Genomic DNA, 22,984 nt, shown 5'->3' on the forward strand with positions numbered 1-22,984 from the left:
ATACAAACATATATGCACATACTCCCCACACACACCTGAAATAAATGTCACCAAATAATTATTATAATTAGTGTGATGCATCTGATTTCAAGTCAATTCTATTTTATGTAAAAAATAAATTTGTGTTGATGATCTACTAATTGAGTTCACTAGTAAGTCTTGACCTATATTTTGAGAAATACTTCTACAAGGGAAAATAGCTGCAAGTGTAGTGTCATTAAGACCTGGGATGAATGAGTTTCAATGAGTGATTAAGGGAGTCAAAGAGGTGGCAGAGTCAAGGGGGGGGGGAGGGGGACCTATGTAATACTTTTAACAATAATTATTTAATTAAATCCCCCCTCCCCCAGAAAACAACAACAAAGAAGCAGAGAGATAAAGATAATGGTCAAAAGACCTCAGATTCATTTAGCCGTAAAGTGGTAATTAAGGGATGCCTATTGCAGTGCTGATTCCAGTGATCAAAAGTGGGATGAAACCAGACCTGGTGGATGTGGCTTGGTTTGCTGGAGCATCCTTCCCTGCACCAGAGGTTGTGAGTTCAATTACTGGTCAGGGCACGTGCCTGGGTTGCGGGTTTGATCCCCAGTTGGGACACATACAGGAAGCAACCTATCCATGTATCTCTCTCACATAGATGTTTCTCTCTCTCTCTCTCCTTCTCTAAAAAAAAAAAAAAAAAAATTTAAAGTGGGATGAAACCAGACTGGTAAGAACCAGGAAATGATCAAGAGAAGAAGGTGTATCCCTACAAGAAACTTTAAAAAGGCATGTCAATGTTGTTTATACAAATAAGGAAGTGAGTTCATAGAGAATAAGAAAGTTACCCACTTGCACAAGTAGTAACAGAAGCAGCGTTCAAACCTAGCCAGATCATACTCTGAACTCTAAGATTTTCTATCATATCACAAGAGGGGATGCTGATGAAGCCCATGGCAGGATTGATACTTTGCCTCCTATCTTGTTCTCCATTACCCTTTCTCTGTTCATCTAGCTACATCCTATTTTTGAGCATCTATTGGAGACTAGTTGTTGTAGTCATTAGACAGTTTTGAAATACTGCCTTTAATTATAATTACTAGAGGCCCAGTGCACGAAATTCATGCACGGGGGGGGGGGTGTCCCTCAGCCCAGCCTGCACTCTCTCCAATCTGGGACCCCAGTATGATCGGGCCTAAACGGGCAGTTGGACATCCCTCTCACAATCCAGGACTGCTGGTTCCCAACTGCTTGCCTGCCTGCCTTCCTGATTGCCTCTAACCGCTTCTGCCTGCCAGCCTGATCACCCCCTAACCACTCCCCTGCCAGCCTGATTGATGCCTAACTGCTCCCCTGCCAGCCTGTTTGCCCCTAACTGCCCTCCCCTGCAGGCTTGGTTCCTCCCAACTTCTCTCCCCTGTAGGCCTGGGTCCCCCACAACTGCCCTTCCCGGCAGGCCTGGTTGCCCCCAACTTCCCTCCTCTGCCAGCCTGGTCACCCCTAACTGCCCTCCCCTGCAGGCTTGATCGCCCCCAACTGCCCTCCCTTGCAGGCCTGGTCCCTCCCAACTGCCCTCCCCTGCTGGCCTGATCACCCACAACTGCCCTCCCTTGCAGACCTGGTCCCTTCCAACTGCCCTCCCCTACTGGCCATCTTGTGGTGGCCATCTTGTGTCCACATGGGGTCAGTCAGCTTTGACCACATGGGGGCAGCCATCTTGTGTGTTGGAGTGATGGTCAATTTGCATATTACTCTTTTATTAGATAGGATAGAGGCCTGGTGCATGGGTGGGGGCCAGCTGGTTTGCCCTGAAGGGTGTCCCGGATCAGGGTGGGGGTTCCCTTGGGGCATGGGGCGGCCTGGGCGAGGGGCCTATGGTGGTTTGCAGGCTGGCCATGCCCCCCAGTGACCCAAGCGGAGGCCCTGGTATCTGGGATTTATTTATCCTCTACAACTGAAACTTTGTAGCCTTGAGCGGTGCCAAGCCTCCTGCTTGCTCTGTGGCCACAGCCATTTTTGTTGGGATTTATTTATCTTCTATAATTGAAATTTTGTAGCCTTAAGCAGAGGCCAAGGCAGGCCAGGGCAGGCAGAAAGCTTGGCTTCCTCCATTGCCAGGGAAACCCAAGCCTCCTGCTCTCTCCGTGGCCGCAACCATCTTTGTTGGGTTAATTTGCATACTTGCTCCTGATTGGCTGGTGGGCGTGGCTTGTGGGTGTAGGGGAGGTATGGTCAATTTGCATATTAGTCTTTTATTAGATAGGATTTTACTTCTCTTATCTGCCCTACTAGGAATTAAGTTGCATTTCAGCAGAAATAATGTCCTACTCTTCTGATTTTGTTGGTGATTGTGGTCAGGGACTAGATATGGTATGTTATTCTATCACTCAAAGCACTTATCCTAGTACCACAGACTTAGAAAATATTCAATAAACATTTGTTGAATAAGCAAAAACACTAGATGCTACCTAGTCTTTGAAAGGACTTTCACTTTAGGAATCAACATGGATCGGCTATTTCATAATTAGGGTGATTGGCCACATGCCATATGACTACTAAATTATATGAAACTCTTTGCTGTTCTTTCTATTTTTTCAAGGACTTTATGAACATTTAGTCTCTTGGGAATTGTTTTTCAAAGAAGCATATTTTATCTTTTCTGTTTTCTTTCTGAAAGTACCTCTAACTCAACTTTGTTTAAGTAGAGCAGTGACTTTCCTTTTTAATGAGCTAAATAATACCTTTTTGCCCTGGTTTTCTACCTTCACCATTCTTTTCTACCCGATTGGAGAAAATCAGTTCTAAGAACTAAGCAACTCAGCACATGTCTCATAAATAACCTGACAATAAAAGCATTTTTCATTCTGTGTGTATGGGAAATCTAGTGATAATTGGACATAGTAAAACTGCATCTTTTTTTTCTTTTTTCCTTTTTTTTGTGTGTTTAGTTTAGTATGGCTTCTTAAATAAAGATCAGTTCATCTTTTATATTCAGACCTCTATTTCTAAGAAATTGCCTCTTTTTAAAAGTATGGAATGAAAGAGCAAACCTTTATTGAGTAGCAGCATCTGTGGAGTGAGAGCATGATTTGGCTCTAAAACAGTTCTTTCTCGGAATTCTGTATCCTGTTGGAGATATTGCCCATCTCTGAGTAAAAAGAGGAGCTTTCTGTGATAACCAGAGATGGGTGTGACACTGTTCTGGGTTCCCCTTGGCACTTAAAGGGAAACTTTCACAAGGTCCAGAGATCTTGCTGTTCTGCAAATGAAGGAGGAGGCGGTCCTGGAATTCCTTGCAGCAGAAACCCATTTAGGTGGCACCAACCTTGACACCCAAATGGAGCATCTGGAAAAGGAACAGTGGTGGCATCTGCATCGTAAATCTGAAGAGAAGCTGGGAGAAGCCTCTGCTGGCAGCTCCTGCCATGTTGCCATTGAAAACCCCGCTGGTGTCGGGAGTGGCATATTGGCCAGCAACACCAGTGAGCTGCGCTGAAGTTTGCTGCTGCCATTGGGGCCACCCCTACTGCTGCCAGCCTCACTCCTGGAACTTTCACTAACCAGATCCAGGCAGCCTTCCGGGGCAGAGACTCCTGGTGGTTACTGACCCCAGGGCTGAGCACCAGCCTCTCACGGAGGCGGCTAATGCTGACCTGTCTACCATTGCTGTGTGTGACACACACTCTCCTCCGGGCTATGTGGAGCATGCCTGCACTTTCAACTGCAAGGGAGCTCATTCAATGGCTCGGATGTGGTCAAAGCAGGGCCAGGAAGTTCTGAGCATGTGCAGTCCCATCTCCTGTGAGCACCTGAGAGAGGTCCCACCTGATCTTTATTTCTGCAGAGATCCTGAAGAGATTGTAAACCCAGGGAAGGCCGCTACTGAGAAGACAGTGATTACTTCAGTTCCCAAATGTGCCGCTGCTCGACCTGGGCTCGCAGCCTGGTCTGAAGCGCAGGTGCCTCCGTGCCTACCCAGCAGTTCCCACCTGGAGACTGGAGCGCTCTGCCTGCTCCTGAACTCGGCTCTGCAGCCCCCACTGCTCAGCCCACTGAACAGGTAGGAGCCACCGCGGAGTGGTCAGACGCTATTCTTCCACAAACACTTAAACAAAAAGTAGAAATCAGGTTAATAAAAAATGAACAGTTTCAAAAAAAATAAATAAATAAAACACAGAAAAGGGAAAGGCCGCCCTAGCTGGTTTGGCTCCGTGGGCAAACTTTTTGACTCGAGGGCCACAATGGGTTCTTAAACTGGACTGGAGGGCCGGAACAAAAGCATGGATGGAGTGTTTGTGTGAACTAATATAAATTCAAAGTAAAGGAGCGGAGGGGAGAGCAAGAGAACCGGATAGAACAGCCGGATCCGGCCCGCAGGCCGTAGTTTGCCCAAGGCTGGTTAGAGCGTTGGCCTGCAGACTGAAGGGTCTTGGTTTTGATTCTGGTCAAGCGGCAGGTACCTGGGTTGCAGGCTCCATCCGTGGCCCGTGTTGGGGCTGGTGTGGGAGGCAACCAGTCGATGTGTCTCTCTCCGCCTCTCCCTTCGCTACCACTGTCTTAAAAAATCAATGGGGGGGGCAGGGGGAGAGAGGAAGTATTCTCAGGTGAGGATTAACAAACACAAAATTAAAAAAAGAGACAAGGGAAAGGCCATTTATTAAGTGCTTACTTTGTGCCATTTATAATGCTAGATATTTCACATTAAATATATATTTTAAAATTAATGTTTTTAGTAGCTAATATATTGGTCTATTATATAAAATTCTAAAACTATAAACTGCTGTAGTGAAAATGTCATTTTATATCCTAATCTCTTAGACACACTTTTGTTTTCTTAGACTCAAAATTCTTTATGTTCTTGTGGACCTTCCAGAAATACTTTGTGTAAGCGCTAAATATGACACTGGTTCTTTTTCACTGCAAAGTTTTTACTGTCTCTATAAAATGATGCCTCTCCAAAATATTATTTTACATATCATATTTGTTTTAGATATCATAGCATCAAAAACTGAGGAGGAAAAATGTGATTATCTTTCAGTCACAATTTTGTCTGCTTGGGGTTGCAAGTACTTAACCTGTGCAGATGAAAGAAGTAGCAAGTAGTGCATGAAGTTTGGTATGCTGCATGGACTGAGTCTGGAAAAACTAGTCCTTGGGCCATTAATTGTGGGGCTCTAGGAAAGTTGTTTGAATTCTTGAAATTTCAGTTTGCTTTTCTGTAACTCCATTGTACAATGTTATAACCTACAGGATAGAAGGATTATTTCTGGGTCAAGCATCCCAGGACATGAATCTTGGCTTCATCACTTTTTGCCATTGGGAAAATGACTTAATCTTCCATGCCTCACATTCTTTATTTATATTATGAAGATATTAGTATTGACCTTATGGATTTATTAATAAAAAGAAAATATTGTGCTGGCTTGTGGTATCAAACACTATTTGATAATTTTTATTTATTGTGTTGGTTACATTAGATGATTCCTGAAAAGTACTTGGTACATAGTTAATAATAAAATTGCCTCTTTTTCCTACAAATCAGTAATGAGTTGCTTTATAGATCAAGTGGCGCATAATTTTATATTGGGGATTAATATAGGTAACATTTTTTGTATGTGAAGTTAAAACAACAGAAAATCAATGTAATAAAAAGCTTAGAGTTAAACTTTTTATTTTTCTTCATTGTTTCATGAGAAAGGTGATCATGATATCATTAGAAGGTTACAGTTCCCTAGTTTAAGCTGTGGCCATAAAATATTTTTCTTATTTCATATAGGTGGGGAAAAGTAGGAAGGGAGAATATTTCCTTAGATAGATTATGGAAGAGGATATATTAAATAGTCAAAGTTTATATAGAAGGGTAAGAAATAATTCTCTTAGTTGCAGTTCTTAGGGGAAGAAATGTTTTGTTAGAGAAAACTTTTATTTTTTATTTTTTTCTATTGCATAACCTTTTTTAAATAATTATTTTTCTTGAAAAATGTTTTTCCAATTACTATTTATATTCAATGTTTTGTATTAGTTTCAGGTGCACAACATAGTAGACAACCACATACTTTACAAAGTGTTTCCCCTGATATTTCCAGTACCCAACTGGTACCATACATTGTTATTACAGTATTATTGACTATATTCCCTATGCTGTACTTTACATCTCTGTGACAATTTTGTAACTACCAATATGTACTTCTTAATTCCTACACCTCTTTCACCCAATTCCTCAACCTCCCTTCCCTCTGGCTATCATAATCTGTTCTCTATATCTATGAGTCTGTTTTAATTTTTTATTTGTTCATGGATTCTCTTATTTAGATTCTTCATATAAGTGAAATCATGTGGTATTTGTCTTTCTCTGACTGACTTATTGCACTTAGCATTATATTCTCTGAGTCCATCCATGCTGTTGCAAATTGTAAATATTTTCTGGCCAAATAATATTCCATTGTATAAATGTGCCACAGCTTTTTTATTTACTCATCTATTGATGGGCACTTTTTAAAATTTTTTAGAAACCTCCATACTGATTTCCACAGTGGCTGCACCAACCTGCATTCCCAGTGCAGCAGAGTTCCCTTTTCTCCATATCCTCGCCAAAACTTGTTTGTTGATTGACTGATGATAGCCATCCTGACAGGTGTGAAGTTATGTCTTACTGTGGTTTTAATTTGCATTTGGCCAATGATTAGTGATGTTGAACAGCTTTTCAGAAGTCTATTGGCCACCTGTATGTCCTCTGGAGAAGTGTCTATTCAGGTCCTCTGCTCATTTTTTAATTGGATTGCTTGTTTTTGGTGTTGAGTTGTATAAGTTCTTTATAAATTTTGCATGTTAACTCCTTTCAGATGAATCATTAGCAAATATGTTCTCCCAACAGTGGGTTGTTTTTTTCATTTTGTTGATGGTTTCTTTTGCTGTGCAAAAACTTTTTTAGAGAAAACTCTTGATAAGCTCCTGGGTGGAGAAAAGAGAGCCCAAACTTGAGACTTGTAAGGTTCAGTAGGATAAAGGGTCACACACTACTCTAGAACAGGATTTGATAGAAGAGAAACATGACTAGATTCTGAAATTTCAGTTGAAGAAAAGATAAAGGAATGTTTTTGGAAAAAAAAACACATTTGATTTCATTTGGTTTGTGTTTCTGTAGCATAAGATTTGTGTCTTCAGTAAAATTTTATACAAAATATTTTAGTGGAAATATAGGACAACAAATAAATTCCACTTGGGTTTGTGATGAATAAAATGGGAATATATGAGCGAAATGATGAAATGGTTCCTATGCTGAATTGTTTCAATAGGCACAGATGGAGATGGCCATGAGAAGCACCCTTAGGAAAGACTGGCTCCTACAGTCAGTGGACTGGGGATCTACACTTACAATCTTAATTTTAAGAGACAGGGAGATCCCAGGTGATAGCTGGTGTATAGTTAGTGAGAAAAATATTTCTAAATGAATACTGTATTTGCTTCCTATCGCTACCATAACAAATTACCACATATTTAGTGGCCTAAAAGCAATATAGATTTATTGCTCTGTAGGTAGATCAGAAGTCTGGCATGGGTCTCCTTGAGCTAAAACAAAGGGGTCAGCAGGCTGGGTTCCTTTCTGAGGCTCTAAGGAACAGTTTGTTTCCTTGCCCTTTCCAGCATCTATAGGACAACTACATGCCTTGGCTGGTGGCCTCTTCCAACATTTTTAAAACCAACGTTAATGGGTAGAGTCCTTTTTCTGTCTCAATGTTCTGTCCCTATTCCCATAGCCTTGTTTTTTTTTCTGACTAAAGCTGGGAATAGGTCTCAGCTTTTAAGAACTCATGTGATTATAATGAGTTTATGATTATAATCCCAGATGGTTGCTCTTCTTAAAGTCCGTAACCTTAGCCACCTCTGAAAAGTCTCTTTTCCCATGTAAGGCAACATATTCACAGTTTTTGGAATTAAGACTGGGACATATGGGGGTTAGGGGCAATGTTCTGCCTACCACATATACAAAAGCTGAAATAGTAGAGAATGAGCGCATTATGTACTCAATATCACTAATTAAGGAGAACCTTGGCATTTATTTTAAAAATATTTTAAAACCTTAAAGTATGAAAATAATGAACTATTATTCTGTCAGTGATAGTGCCTTGTCAGCAAACCTATTAAAGCATAGTTTCCCAACTATCAGGAAACGCTGCACTTTCCACTCTGGGGGCTATGTTGCATGTGATGTACCTTCCCTGTGTAGAAACAGCAGAAACTTTTTGGTTTTTGTTTGTGTACAGAGCTGGTGCTGTGGGGTCTTCAGTTCCATGAGTTAAAATCTTGTGAACTGTTTCATACAGGGGTACTTTTACGAATGGTGATTAGGTGCTGTAATACTATTGATGTCGCACTTCAACTGAGTACTAGGTAAAATATACTTACATCGGATTATTTGCCTAGAGGCACACTATTATTTTTCCAAGGAGAAAATGTGACGTTTCTTCACACCTGCATTGCACACAAACACGAGCTTCTCGTCGGTTAACAACAGCCCACGTTCATAATCCCCGTTTGTACATGTAAAGATGGACATGCACCTAAGAAGAGGCAGTAGGGCATAATGGGACTAGCCCTGGATTGGAAGAAGTGCCTGAGTTCAAGCTCCACTCCTGAATAGCTGTGGAGGATATTTAACTAGACCAGTGGTCGGCAAACTCATTAGTCAACAGAGCCAAATATCAACAGTAAAACGATTGAAATTTCTTTTGAGAGCCAAATTTTTTAAACTTAAACTTCTTCTAACGCCACTTCTTCAAAATAGACTCGCCCAGGCCGTGGTATTTTGTGGAAGAGCCACCGTCAAGGAGCCAAAGAGCCACATGTGGCTCGCGAGCCGCAGTTTGCCGACCATGGAACTAGATGATGACCCAGCTCTTCAGTTGGAGCATTCTACTCTTCTGTTTTACTTATTTAGTAGCAGAAAGCAAGGGCAGCTTTTAACTCTATTCACAGTGAGAGCCCTAGGCTTCACGAAGAGCAGCTGTTGCAAATTGGTCACCGTTCAGAATAATTGTTAGGTTCAGCACCTCAATAGATTACCTGTCTTTTATCTTCTTAGTCTTAAAAGCACTATCATCTTTAGACCACGTGCTATTGGCACTGTGGCTTTCAAACACATCTAAGGGTAAGTAGGATAAATCTGAAATATATATATTTTTTCTTAAACTGGAACTTCAGCCCTTGATTGTGTTGGGAAGCATAGCTATTAAGACTTGAATCAAGTGTTGAACAACATGAAGCTCTTTTTATTCTACCAGTGGGGGACATGGGCAATAGCCAAGTGAATAATAAATGATAATCTTAGATGGTGGTAAGTTTCCTTTAGATGATTACAGTATTGGGAATGGAATGGAGGCAATACCAGCGTGGTCAGGAAGGACTTTTTTTAGGAAGTTATATTTGAACTTCATCCTGAATCATGTTAAGGAAGATCTAGGGAAGAATATTCTTAACACATTAAGTGCAAAGGCCCTGAAACAGGGAAACTTTGATGTCTTGGTGAGAAGGAAATAAGAACAGTGTGGCTGCATGGTACCGGGTTAGGAGAAGTACCGTGCAAGATAAGATTGAAAAGGCAAGCTGGCTTGTAAAGATCTTTTTTGTTTGCTTATTTTTTTTTTTTTTAATATGAAGCTTGTGACTGAAATAAAATTTTATCACAGAAGTAATATGATTTTATTTGCTTTTTAGAAAGATTACTCTGGTAGTTGTATGTAGGATGGATCAAACAAGGCAAAAGTGGAAGCAAAAAGACCAGAGAAAGAGGCATATCCTATACAATAAAAGCCTAATATGCTAAGTGTCCAAATGTTCAACCATTTGACCAGTCGCTATGATGCTCACTGACCATTAGGGGGCAGATGCTCCAACTGGTAGGTTAGTTTGCTGCTGGGGTCCAGCCAATCAGGACTGGGCGAGATGGGCCAGACACACCATGGAGCCCTCCTGTGGTCTCTATCATGCACCAGTGAGGTCCCTCGGCCTGGCCTCTGCCCTCTCGAAATCCAGGATCCCTCAGGGGATTTAGGAGAGCTGATTTCTACCTGATCTCCACAGGCAGGCCAAGGGACCCCACCGGTGCACAAATCCGTGCACCGGGCCTCTGGTTATAGAATAAGAGTGGCAATGGTGAGAGTGTCGGCAGCTGAGATGTTGTTAGTGTGAAATATATATTTTTAGAACAGTTGATAGGATTTTCTGTCTTTGCTTCCTTATCTTCTCCTCTCTGTCTTCTTGCTTCCTTCCACAAGCACTGAATAGGAGGGCACTGGTACTGGGGATCCTAAGATAATTACAATACATTTCCTGACCTTAGCACAGTGGTGGGAAGGGGGTTAGAGTGGAGAGAGAGTGCAAGAGCAGACTTGTAAATGAGGATGTGCGCCAGGTGCTAAATGTGACATGATGATATGTACACCATAGATGGGAGTGTCCACTGGGGTAGACAATCAGGAGGGTGGGGTCTGGAAACTCTTCATAGAAAAGATAATGTATGAGATGAGTTTTGAAAGATGAGTAGGTGTTTGTTTGCCTGGCAGAGGAAGCAGTGGCAAGGCAGCTGAAATATCCTGGCATTTTTTGAGGAACTGTAAGTCCTGCAGTTTTATAGGGTCTGAGATTGAGAAGTGTAGGTGGGTGAGGGGGTGGAAGGAAATGAGAAGCTAGATGAGAAATGCAGCTGAAAAGGCAGGCTGGCACTTGGACACTGAATGTCTCGTCTACTCTGATAAGGAGTTTGGGCTTTGTCCTTTAGGCAAGTGAGAATCATTAATGGGTTATACTAGTATACTAATAAATAAGGAGGCTCTTGACCAGGTTTGTTTTTTTAGAAATGTCATAGTGTTAGCAGCATAGGGAATGGATTAGGAAAAAGGCAAAATAAGAGCTATGTAGATTTTTAAAAATTAGTAATTTAGTAACTTGATTTATTTCAAAAGCAATTATTAAACTAGTTAATAATTGATCACAAATCACACAATAATCATTTTTTTAACTTTCTTTTTCACATATTCATGTAAATTCAAAGGCAAATCAAAGTAACTTATTTTTGTGTCCATGTGTATATTAATTTATGGGAAAAATGTAGTTTCTCTCAACATTTTTAGAAAATTTGTGTAGCTACGCAAGTCCCATGTTGGAACCTGCCAGCTAGGTGGTCTCTCAAGTCCCTTTAACACTCTGTGAGCTTGTGACTGAAATCAACACATAGCTCTTTCTCCCTTCACTGATGTTAGAGGGAGGAGGTCCAATTAAGATAGCATCTATGCTGCTATGATCAACTACCACCTTAATAAATTAGACCTCAGTGAGTCAAATGTGCTTTGAAGTGGCAGCAGCCAAACTCTACCCATGGCCAACAGGGTTTAGCTATTACATATGAACACCATGTGGAGATACATGTCTTGTCTAATGATGCTATGTCATCAATGAAAAGTAGAGAGACTCAAAGTAGGTTTGTCCTTTGGAAGTTCAACAGCCTAATGATGTTACTGCACCTACTCTTTTATATTCGTATAACATTTTTTAGTTTGCAAGTTACTTTTAGTAAATCCCATATTAAGGAAAACATCTATAAAGTAGTCATTTTCGCTCACCATCTACGTTTCCATGACACCAGATTATTTACACTTTGGTGAATACCAAGTGATAAGACAAGATCAATGCAAACAACAACTTGATCCTAGAACAGCCCAATTTGTGATCACTGAAACCTCCATGTTTATAATTCTCACATGCTGGGTGAGGCACGTGTGAAAAGTGAAACACAGCAGACTATCTGAGCACCTGCTTTGCTCTAAGTTCAATTTGGACAATTTCAGAACAGGCAGGAGATAATGTTAACGGAAATTTGATTTGCACAATCCTAAGCCATAGGCACAGCTCTAGGTAACTCAAAAGCAAGTGCTGTTGGAAAATCGACCATTGCAAGTCAGGACCAGCTCTATTGGGAGAAAGGACCAAGTATGATTGAGCTTCCCCAAGTATGATTTGAGGTGGTCACCAAAATATGATCAATTTTTACTTGCCCACGGGATGGAAAGGGCTGTTGGTTTTCTCCTACACAAATATGTATGTTCTTCTTGAAAGACCCAGGACAAATGTCATTATTTCCACATTCCAATCTAACAAGAAGAAACAAATTCTGTTTTGTCATGACAGGTAGGCACTCTCTAAATGTTAAGTGAATAAATTAATGTCATCTTGAAAAAGATAAACAGACATATCTTCTCAGATACCTTTAACTTCACTTTTATACACGTATAGGACATTTAAATCTGAATACAGACTTACCAATTTGTACTGTGTTAAACTTTATCTTTTTCTGATTCCATTTCGGTTCACTTTCTTCTTTTAAATGTTTCCCTTTTTCCTAAACACTGTTGCCAGACAGTTATCATATTCAGGTGCATAACTGAAGCTTTTTATTTCCATTTGCATTCTCTGGTCAATCTTGAGATGCGTGTCTGCTTTGCTGTGATTAGTATGGAGAAGAAGCAGCTGTGAACAGGGAAGTGCTGGCAATGAGAATTTTGCTTTTTTTTCCTGTTGGTAGAAATTGTCTAAATAACAGGTGTCTATCATTATAAGTGTGTGAGCATGTTATTTTTATCACTATGAGGGCCAGATCCAGCCTCTTGATACTCATCTGAACTCAGAAAAGTCAGCTATACACAGAACCTCTGAAAGTAGATATGTCCTATATGATTTTGTTCTGCCCTTCAATTGCTTTCGTATGCAAAAATTACCCTCCTTAAACACTTCTGCCAACCTTTGCCATACATCTCATGAATATAAACATACTTTTGGCTTTGACATAATACAAAACTTCCCTTCAAAATGAAAACAGACTATTGGCATTTAACACCTACAATTGTAAGTAGTAGATGAGGTCATTTCAGTCATGGAAAACCCAAACCCTCTGTCCCTATTCTCCCACCCCGCCCCCAAAATGCTGCATGCTAAGTTGAGACACTTTCGCATTCCAGAGATATATTTGAAGCATTGTTATGCTAGTGGCAGCACACCATTAGCAACATGTGAGATACTAAAATCCTTATTAATTATTTTAATATAAAGTGACTAATTATGTGGAATGGGAAATCCTGGCGCATGAACGCAGAAAAGCGGAGCGGTGCTCCATGCATGACTCCGCTCTGCACACTCAGAGTCCAGGTGGCGTAGCAAATTACTCTCTCTCCGATCATTTAGGTCATCAGAATCCACTTGCTGTGAGTGCATAGCCTTTTAATTTAGCAGTGCAGCTTCTCTACCTAAAACAGCAGGAAGCAAGCAAACTATGACTATAAAGAAAACAATGTGCTGATTGCTGTAGTCCCTTCAGTGTGTTTTGCTGAACCATCACATAAAAGTGGAAAGGAATATGGCTACTAGGTATCATTGGGCAAGTAGAGAGATGGATATGGAAAGTGATATAATGATAATTCCCAGTTTATTAAAGATAGAATGGATAGATGTATACTTTATAATCTCTGGTAGCTAATTTCAGGAGAAATTGTGTTTTTCATTTAGATTTTCAATTACTTGCCACCAGTGGCACATTTTGTTCACTTGTGTAACCACCTTTTATTCTTAGCAGCGCTGTACTACCAGTAGGCATTCAATAAATGTTTTACTTGATTTGAAAGCATTATCTAAAAAATAGTTCTCTAGTTAATTATATATCTCCTATTTTCAGTGGTTACTGAGAGCACAAATGACATCTTTTGTGTCATCTGTAAGGCTTATCAAAATGCTTTGCACATAGTAGGCTCATAACATATATTTTTAATTGAATTTTATTGTATTAAAATCAAAAGAGTTTTTGTTTCCAATAGGTTTAGTTAAATAAGTGACTTTAATATGATCTAGTTTTTTTTTTAATTTTTTACTTTTTTGACAGATCTATACATTCCATTACTTGACTGGGATTTAGAGTTAAACTTGATATTTTGCCCTCCCCCATCTAATACAAAACAAGTCCTGTTTGCTCTAACACCAAATGTAGACTGATTTTTTTTCCCATTTTTCTCTATCCCAATTCAATTCCTACTACCCTAGTCTGAGCCACCTTGACACCCTCCCTGAGAACGGCAACGGCCTTCTCAACTGGTCCGTCTTACCACTCCTGACCTCCTGCAATCTATGCCTTACGCAGAAGGTAGAATAACCTTAAAAGAAAAAGGGGAATTTCACTCTCCATCTTAACATTCTCCACTAGCTTCTGCTATAACTCAGAATCGTATCTGAGTTCTTTAGCAAGACCTAAAAGCCCTACATCACTTGGCACATTCTTGTTTCTCCTTGATCACCTTTTTGTTCACCTCCTTGGTCACTACACCATGGATGCATTGTTCTTACTTGAAGAACTTGAAATTTGCTCCTCCTTGAGCCTGGAATGCTCCTCCTTCAGATCCTCACATGGCTAGATCCTCGGTGAAATTCAGGTCTCCTCTCAAGGTCACCTCTGTAAAGTGGCCTTGCTGCTCTCCGATCTGGGCCATCCCATCATCCACTCACTGTCCTGTCACTGTGTTTCACTTTCTTCAGAGCACCCATCCTCATATGATATTTATTATTGTATTTGTTCATTTTCTTCCCCCTTCAACTTGAATTTAAATTTCGTGAAAGGGGAGACTTTGTTGATCTTGTTTATACTGGCATATAGAAACATTAAACAAAAATTTGGCTAATAAATGAATAAATGTGGATATTTAGAGAACATATTTGACTAACTAGTAAGAAAATGTAACAAAAGCACACTATTTTTGGTGGTTACCTTTAAATGGAACCTGCTGTAATGATCATGGACTTAGAAGGAATTCTCAGTTGTTTTCCTTAGATGTGATGGGAATCTCCCTATTGATTAAAACTTCCAGCCCTAGTCAGTTTGGCTCAATGAATAGAGCACTGGACTATCAAGCCCACATACCCAGGTTGCAGGCTTGATACCCAGTAGGTGTGCAGGGAGGCAGCCGATCAATGATTCTCTCTCATCATTGATGTTTCTATATCTCTTTCCCTCTCTGTTTCTCTCCAAAATTAAAAAAAATATACATATATGATTCTGAAGACTTTTATGTATTCTGAGATATATAGAAAAGTTTTGAGAATTTTGGCTTTGAGTTTCCATGTATATTGGTAGACTCCTATTTTGCAGTCTAGAAAAAAGGAATGAGACCAACTGCTCTCTGAATTAGTTTGTTTTAAAATATGTTAGTGAATGATCCAGATTTAAAACTGAAGAATATATTAGTGACTATATATATTAATATATTTACATATTTAAATTATATATATTTACTTTCATATACAGAGTATGGCAAAAGTAGGTTTACAGTTGTTTGTATGGAAATTAACAGAGTAATTAATAAATAATAATATAAAAATAAACTGTGTTTTGGGGACTGACAACTGTAAACCTTCTTTACCCGAACCTGTATATATTTTCCTTATTATCTTGAAGAACTGGTCATAAACAGATTAAAATTCAGCAAGAAAAGGTATAGAGCAGTATGTTTTAGTAATAGATGAATTGTGTTATCTTTTTACCCATTTAGTAGCCTAAAGCATTCTAAAATATTTTATGCCAGATTTATGCATTATGGTAGATAGTTACATGCATAATGTAGTTTGGGGTTAAATATGTTTTATAGAACAAGACAATATAAAGCCTTCTTTATTACATCTCCCCATCCCACTATATCTCCACATTGTTACATTTTCTTACTAGTCAAATATGTTCTCTAAATATCCACACTGTGTACTACCCTGTCTGAAATTGCACCATTGCAGTGTTATTGTATTGGGCTTGTTTTATTATTTTAAGCTCTCCATTGAAAACACAACTTCTTTCTCTTCTGAAGTATTTTTCTGAGCTCTGGGATCCCAACCTCAAATTTTGAGGCAAGTTAACAGAGAGCCAGAGAGCCGAATGGTATTTATTGCAATGTGGGAGAGCGCCAGGCCGTGGGCCACATGTGGCAGTACTGAGTGCTAACTACCTTCAGGGGATACGCTGGGTGTGGAAAAGTTTGGTCAGCAGCTGCTGAGGCCAAATTCACTACCTTGCAATTGTGCCTTAGGCAGGCCTTGTCATCACACTTCTTTTGATGCTAAGCCCAGATCTGATTAATGCTTGGGTACCTTATGGTTCTTACATTTTATGATCCTACTCATGTATCCCACTATCATCTTCCCTTTCTTAACTACAGTCCCACACTGGTGACCCATTGTCATCTTATCTACTATGATTCCTAATCCTTTTTCTCCACAGTCATCCATCTGGTCCTATTTCACCTTGTAATTGGGGAGCCCTTTTATCTGAGGCACCAGAGTATTTTTCTTTTATATATATTTTAAAATGAAAAGGCCGGCATATATGAGTCTGTCAGTATAATTTCTGCTTATTATAAATGGAACTGCCAACCACAGTGGAACCTCCATATAAGAACTGAAAGATCAGAGTTTGAAAGTGGGCAGTAATATATTCAACCAGTTTTTGAATGCTGGGGATTGGCATCAGGGACAAAGCAGATGACAGTAGAAACAATGGCGCAGGAACGAACAGTGAGAAGCAACAGACAGCTCATGTAAGGTATCTGATAAGAGAAACCCAAGCAGGTGGCAAGTGAAGAAAAGGCACAAGACCGTATTCACTTTCATCCATCTCCCATTAAAAATCAAAAACCAAAAAGCAAACAAATAAAGAAAAGATTAAAGAGGAGAAAGAGCTAAGACCTTACTTAAAAAAAAAGAGTGAACTTGAGATGCAAAAGTAAACTCCTTCCTGGCCTCATTAATTCCATTCTACCAACTTCACAGTATTTATTTCTACCAAATTAATCTTTCTAATTCACAACTATGAATATGTCTCTTGCTTGCTTAAAATGCTCCTGCGTGCATATATGCAAGTGCTTACGCTTACACGCCATACACACACTAGCATTTTACTGAATAATTTCCTTTCTATTGGGTGTTACTGGTCTTGTTGGCAAAACTTCTCTACTTGTTCTTCTCAGGTTGTTATCAGACTGTGAACTCTATAAGGTAGAAACACCTTAATATTCTTCATTTCATTGCCAGTGCAAAGTCAAGTGTCTGGCCCACAGTAGAATAAGAGTGCTTAACTCTTTACTGCTTCTAAGCTTTGGCTCATTCAATCCTCTGTTTAGAATACTTTCTATCATTTATCTGTAGATAGCATAATTATATCAATACTAGAGGCCCGGTGCATGAAATTCATGCACAGGGGAGTGTGTCCCTCAGCCCAGCCTGCACTCTCTCCAGTCTGGGACCCCTCGAGGGATGTCTGACTGCCTGTTTAGGCCCGATCCCAGTAGGACATCCCTCTCACAATCCAGGACTGCTGGCTCCCAACTGCTTGCCTGCCTGCCTTCCTGATTGCCCCTAACCGCTTCTGCCTGCCAGTCTGATCACCCCCTAACCACTCCCCTGCCAGCCTGTTTGCCCCTAACTGCCCTCCCCTGCAGGTCTGGTCACCCCTAACTGCCCTCCCCTGCAGGCCTGGTCACCCCTAACTGCCCTCCCCTGCAGGCCTGGTCACCCCTAACTGCCCTCCCCTGCAGGCCTGGTCACCCCTAACTGCCCTCCCCTGCAGGCCTGGTCCCTCCCAACTGCCCTCCCTGCTAGCCATCTTGTGTGGCCATCTGTGTCCACATGGGGACAGTGTCTTTGACCACATGGGGGCAGCCATCTTGTGTGTTGGAGTGATGGTCAATCTGCATATTACTCTTTTATTAGATAGGATAGAGGCCTGGTGCATGGGTGGGGAGCTGGTTTGCACTAAAGGGTATCCCGGATCAGGGTGGGGGTTCCCTTGGGGTGAAGGGCGGCCTGGGAAAGGGGCCTGTGATGGTTTTCAGGCCGGCCATGCCCCCCGGCGACCCAAGCGGAGGCCCTGGTATCTGGAATTTATTTATCTTCTACAATTGAAATTTTGTAGCCTGGAGCAGAGGCCTGGGCCAGCCAGGGTGTGTGGAAAGCTTGGCTTCCTCCATCACCAGGGAAACCCAAGCCTCCTTCCTGCTCTCTCCGTGGCCGCAGTCATCTTGGTTGGGGTTAATTTGCATACTTGTGCCTGATTGGCTAGTGGGCGTGGCTTATGGACATGGCTTGTGGGTGTAGCAGAGTGATGGTTAATTTGCATATTACTCTTTTATTAAATAGGATTTCCAGACGCATTTCAGTTAGTTTTTCGTGATTCTACCCAAATGAATATATTTTGGGTGAATCATAAAAAATGATTAGTCTTCTCTAATCATTTCTCTATCACTTAAAACATGTTTTAGTATCTGCATCTGCATTCTATCTTTTGTTATAGTTATTCCTATCTTATGTTATTGTCTTTCTGCCTAGGAGACTAAGTCTCTGAAAGCTAAAGTCTGTTTCTTACTTTTGACATCTAATATAGTTCTTTGTACAGACAAATATGCTCAGTATTTTTCATAATGAACCAATAAATTGACCAATACAGAAATATGGAGTAGAAGCTCTCAATTTAAATAAATTATCGTGGCCCTAGCCGGTGTTTCTCAGTGGATAGAGCACCAGCCTGTGTGCCAAAGGGTCGTGGGTTGGATTCCTGGTCAAGGGCATGTACTGTAACTGGGTTGGAGGTTCCATTCCCGCCCCCAAACCCCACCCTTCCTTTGGAGTACATACAGGAAGCAAATAATCAATGTGTCTCTCTCACATAGATATTTCTTTCTCCCTCCTCACTCTCTCTCTCCCTCTCTTCCCTCTCTTCCACTCTTTCTAAAAATCAATGGAAAAAATATCCTCACTCCTCAGGTCAGGACTAAAAAAAAAATTTAAAAAGAAATTAAAATAAAATAAATAAATTATTGTGTTCTGAAACCACTCTGAATTTTTTTAAAAAATGGATTTGCTTATCTATCACTTAGTAATTAAGGCTTCTAAAGAAATAAATATGTTTGAGAACTCTACTACTTATTTATACATAATTAGTTATTTAAGATGATTTTTATATCTTCCAAAATAAAAGGCTGTGATTCAGTTCTCAGTTGTCTTCCTAGGATAAAATATTGTTCCTGTTAAAGATAAAACAATATAAAATGATCACTCTTGAATTAAGACAAAAAGCTAACTAAAACAAGACACCGGAGAGATGCTACTCAGTTTAATACATATAAAAATATATTTCACAGTGTTTTGTAAGTTTTTGGAATACTGTTTAATTTGGTAAGCTGATATAGACTTCCTAATTTAAAACAAAACAAAAACAACAAATCTGTACTTTAAAACATTAACTTCTAAGGACTTCAGGTAGTGGACTCAATAACAGTGTGGGAAGACCAACATGGACATTGTCAGAAAATATTATGCTAATGCCATGCAGAGACCATTCAGGAACCCTGATAGAACTGTTCTCTAAGACCCACAGAACCAATCTGTGCTGCCACCATCTTGTCAAGACAAGACGGGATCCTCCTCCTCAGGGTGTGTTTTTGTTTTTCTTTACACCAGTGTTTCTCTGTACTGCTGTTTCCCCGTGTTTCTCAGCCTGTGAAACATCTGTGACCTTGCCAGGACTGGCAGAGAGATGGCATTTGGATAAAGGAAAACTGAGAAAGGAGATGACAACCAGCAGGTACAAAGGCCTGTGAGAACATACACATACATTCAGTTACCGCTGGGTCCTCCCTTCTCGCTGGTAAAAAAAAAAGACAAAGAGTATAAGGAAATCCAGAATGTCAATAAAACAAACTGTCTTAATATACTTCTTAGTGAGAAATTAGTCCCATGAGTAATAAAAAAACAACAAAAAAACTAAACAAATCTTCTAATTTAAAACAAAACAAAAATAGGATGGAAAAAGATCAACCAAAGGACTTGTATGCATATATGCATAACCCGTGAATACAGACAATAGTGTGGTGAAGGCCTGGGGCAGAGGGCAGGGGTGGGGATCAATGGGGAAAAAAGGGACATATATAATACTTTCAACAATAAATATTTTTTAAAAATTAAAACAAAAACAACTTAGTACTTGCTATTATTGTTGTTATTAATTAAGAAATATGAAAATCATTAACTTCTAAGGACTCCAAATAATGGATTTGGAAAATATAAGATGGAAATCCTGACTTCAGGTGGTACTTTCTACTATCTTTTTTGAAGATAGCTATTTTATATCTGGGTACCTTTCTTCCTTTTTGGAAAATAAAAGCTTTGAAATGAATGAATGCAATCTTACAAAGTATTTTTGAGTCCTTTAGAAAAACAAAGTGGCACATGAACTTAATGAATAACTACATTTTGAGTGGACACATTTTTTTTTAAAAATATATATTTTATTGATTTTTTACAGAGAGGAAGGGAGAGGGATAGAGAGTTAGAAACATCAATGAGAGAGATAAATCGATCAGCTGCCTCCTGCACACCTCCTACTGGGGATGTGCCCACAACCGAGGTACATGCCCTTGACCGGAATGGAACCTGAGACCCTTTAGTCCGCAGGCCGACGCTCTATTCACTGAGCCAAACCAGTCAGAGCATGAGTGGACACATTTTAAAAGTTCTTAAAATATTTTCTCAAAGTATGTCAGGTGATAATTGAAGAGGCAGTGCCTATTTGTTGTGTTTATCTTTATGCTTTTAAAAATGTACTAACTTTATTAATCCCAAGGTAATTTTGTTGTGTGAAGTTTCAGGATATACTCTATATGTCAGGGGAAGGTTTTAACATAGTCCTTACCTGCTTTTTCATCCAGCACTAGATTTATAGATATTAAACTAGCTATGATAAAATAAATGTTTTAATTATATTTATGAATTGGTGTGTCTTTCAAAATACAAATATCTGGGTGCCCCTCTTTGACCATAGAGGACTGTTTAATATACAATCTCTACTGGCTCAAAGTTTTAAGCCATTGAATGTAGATGACTGGATGCTACACATTTGCCATGCCAATTCTTGCTCTTTCTTTTACAAAGTTTCTTTTCAACAGTTTTAGAAAGATTAAGTGACTTGCTCCAGGTAATTCAGTTGATTTGTTTTCAGAGCTGGTCTGCAATCTGTGTCTACTGATTTCTAATCCAGGGCTTTTTTTGACTTCATCCTTTTGCCTCCTACTTTGTAATAGAGAATACATACTATTTTCTGGTGAAAGACCCAAAATATTAAACATTTCTCCAGAGAAATGTCAGGTTCTTAAAGTTAAACTTTGCCAGTAAAATGTGAAGCTCTTTCTTTTTTTGTTGCCTATATTTATTTTGTTGGCAAGAGCTGTGTTTTCATCTAAAATGTCTGGAAATTTCATTCATTTTGAACTACGTACAATAGTATATAAATTGTGTGCTTTCAGCTTGCAAGAAACCAAGACAGGCTTAGGGTACTTCAGATGTCGGGGCGAGTCGGGTAAACAAGGTGAGTGGTGAGATAGCATTCAGAGAACAGACCCTTTGAAACTTTTTTATGAGGAAACTCAAAGAGACCAGAGCCACTGTTGTCTACTGTTGACAATCACCTTCAAGGACAGCTAACCAGACCTGTCATGGCCGGAAGTCTGAGGTGGGCTTGTATCTGTTAAATGTCCTGATTAGGAGAGATCACCAGTCCCTTCCATTGCGAGCACAATCAGGAGCTGGGATGCAACCTCAGCAAATGGCAAACCCTGGTCTTCAGCCCTATTCCATCACGGCAGTGGGGGAGCACCAGACCCTCTCTTGCTGTTATCAGGGAGGGCGTGTTCCAATATTCCTGTCACAGCTTTTCTGGACTAGTGAGTGGACTAAGTTCCTGGTAGGCCACATCCACATTCTACCAGGATTAATTGGTTTAAGCACTCAGCTGGAGCTAGATTCCCTGAGGCACTGGGAGCCCTGCCTGAAGCTGAACAGGCAGTTTAATCCGGACGCCTCGTGCAAGGAACTAAAACAGAAAATACTGTCTGAGTATTTTCTGAGGTTACTAAGCTAGGTCTCATCAGGGCAGCCTTGTTTAGGTAGAGCAGAAAGTTTGGAGATGAAAGGGCAAGTCCAATGGTCATCCTCAACTTGAGTGTTCGTAATGACTCAGGCAAATATGTGATTCAGATGATTTGTGTGTTCGAAATATAAAGTTTCTGAGAGAATTTTCTTTTTCAAAAAGTCATCCTGATAACCTTTCGATATTCTTAAATTATCTTTATCAAGATTGTACGAAACAAGGACTAAAGGTGATTCTTAGACTGATAATTCTCTTATCTATAAAAAAGGATTTTTTTCCATATGAGCTAATTACAGTCTCTCAGAGAATATGTTTTGAGGTGTTTAACATAACTGTTCCTTCCAAATCATCCAAATCTACTCCTAGGCACAATTTAATTAACTTTAGTTTATACATGTCTGGAGGTGAAATTACTTAGATCACTCAAGTCTCCACAGTCAGCCATGTCTTTCAGTAGCTTCTGATCAGGACACCAGGTCCTGGTAAAACCATCCATTTTAGCCATTGTCATGATTGGTGCAGGTTACATCAGCCTAATAGTGGTTGATATCAGCTGTTATCCTGACTGAAATAATGGATCGATTGCCACAATTTATATATTTCATATGTAAAGACAGGACTTTAAGTGATGTGAACAGAAGAGGGCTAACATTCCAGGCTAAGGTAAAATTGAAGCAATCATGAGAAAAACTTTCAATTTAGAAATGAATACTTTTTTCTGTTCTATTGTCACATTTCTGTTAGAATATAATATAATGTATTACCTATCCATCCATCTATAATGTCTTTAATTTGAAATTGTTTTTTGGTACTTTTTTGTTTGTTTTCTGGTACTATTTTTAATGCTATTATTGTAGCATTAAAATGCTGGAAATCTGAGATTTTGGCAATAATGACTTCAATACAATTTCAACATTTAATAACATTTACATTTACAATATACTTGTCAAAGTGAACTTTGGAGAGAGGGCCTGGTGCTCCCCCACTACAGCCAATAAATGTTTTGTTATG

The 22,984-nt window shown here is 39.8% G+C and overlaps 1 pseudogene across 1 annotated transcript in view; it reads left to right on the plus strand.

Annotated features, from left to right (window-relative positions):
• Nucleotides 1–433: 433 nt before the first annotated feature.
• Nucleotides 434–22,984, plus strand: part of LOC308242073 (small ribosomal subunit protein uS2-like) — a 77,468-nt pseudogene continuing 54,917 nt past the window's right edge. Inside the window, exons 1-3 of the transcript in view lie at nt 434–501; nt 3,205–4,107; nt 21,351–21,412. The product of the transcript in view is annotated as a small ribosomal subunit protein uS2-like (transcript). The remainder of the gene's footprint in view (nt 502–3,204; nt 4,108–21,350; nt 21,413–22,984) is intronic.

The sequence above is a fragment of the Plecotus auritus genome (assembly GCF_963455305.1).
Source record: "Plecotus auritus genome assembly, chromosome: 1".
Classification (NCBI taxonomy): Eukaryota; Metazoa; Chordata; class Mammalia; order Chiroptera; family Vespertilionidae; genus Plecotus; species Plecotus auritus.